Here is a 1905-nt window from a genome sequence, read left to right on the forward strand (position 1 = left end):
AATTTTGATATATTGATAGTGTAAAATAATTTTACACATACATTCAATTACGTAATGACACATTAATAAAAATAAATATCTTTCACCACTACAAGAAAAATACCCATTCAGCTACACTTATTTTAAGCTACAATTGAAAAGCGTAGCCTATTCATAGAATAGGCTACGCTTTTCTCCGTGTTGCCTTTTTATAAGAGAAAAGAATACACAATTGTGGCATCATTTAAAAAGCGTAGCCTTAGGTATTATAGAAATCACTTATAAAACGTAGCCGTAGGTTGATATCTATGGATTCACTTTTCGTATCAAAGGAAACGCTTTTAAAGAGTAACTTATTTATTATGTTTTGGATGCGCTTTAAAAGTGATGCCTAATGTATGTTGGGCCAAATCCAAACACTTAGTGAAAATTTTCATCTCCTTTCAATTCCCCCTCACCTTCAATTTACGCGCACAACTTAACCCTCTCACGGCCTTCAATACGCGCACAACCTCAGGTCACCTTCGCCATTCTTGCTCAACAACCCTCACCTTCGCCTACGACACTCATCATCACCTTCGCCTTCTCACCGTCGCCGTTGACTGTCGCCACCCAGTGACCATTCACCGCCAGTCACCACTCATCACGTCGCTACGCTGACCAGGTCACCACAACCACTCACCGCTAGTCACCGCTCACCGTTCACCATCGACACTCTCACCTTTGCCATTGTCACCACTGCACTGACCATTGCTCTTCTCCAGTAATCGTCGCTGCGCCGTTCTCCAGTAATCGTTGCTGCGCCGTTCTCCTGTAATCGTCGCTGCACCGCCCTCACTATTGTCATCTCCATGCTTCTCATCATCGTCTTCTCTGTGCTGATTTTAGTTGAATAGGATATGTGATGATTTTTAGTAGGTTCTGAAATTTCAGAGGAGTAGGGTTCCGATATTAGGGGTTTTAATCTGTGAAATATGGGTTTGTAAACTATGATTTGATAACACGCATGCTGTTGTTAATGAAGATGTGTGGTATTTTAGGGTTTGTGAACTATGATTTTAGTTCAGACGCTTTCTTCTTCATTTTTTCCCTTAAGATTTTTGTTATTGGATTTTTGTGGATTGTTTTGATCACTCTCTCTCTGGCTCTTTGATCTCAACAGGAAACACAGCGTTTGCTCAGTGAGCCAGGTAACTTCTCATTTCTCAGCTCCATTATCGTGGTTGCATGCATACTTTGAAGTTTCCCCTCTTGTGTGTAGTGATTTGAAAGCTCTTACCCTATTAAATTGGTAGTACTTGTTTAATTTGTATGATGGTGTGAGTTGAACGTTACCTTGGTGATAGTGATCTGTTCAAGGTTTTATATAATTATTTGTTGTTATGTTCTACTAAAGTTTATACCTGTTGGCCTAATAGAATCACCTGAATTTACAAAATATCAGCATTCATTGAGCTATGATGATAACCAATGAGCCATCAAACAAGACAAACTAAAAAAGTGCATTCAATACTTAATTTCTTAGATCTGTTACATTTTTTATTTACATATTTATTAACAATGAATGAACAAATTTATTCACATGTATAAGTACCCTGTTTGTGAGTACGGTGCAGGGGGTATAAGTACCAATACTATGAATGAACAAATTAGTTCTGTATCTATGAAAGATAATTTCTACATGTTAAATTTATTCACATGTAGATTTGTTTGTATTTTGAACTTTCATAAATAAAATGATAATGAGAATAAATTCAGATTCATTTTGAACTTTGATAGATATTAGTAATTTAGTCATTATTATATTATCAAATAAGGTTAAATTTGATTTGATTTTAAACTGTGAAGGCAGATTATGTTGGTTTTATATTTTGTGGATTGAACTCTTTGGTTGTGGCTGCTGAAAATTTTACTAGTTTTATTTTT

Source organism: Arachis duranensis, chromosome 10 (assembly GCF_000817695.3).
Source record: "Arachis duranensis cultivar V14167 chromosome 10, aradu.V14167.gnm2.J7QH, whole genome shotgun sequence".
NCBI lineage: Eukaryota > Viridiplantae > Streptophyta > Magnoliopsida > Fabales > Fabaceae > Arachis > Arachis duranensis.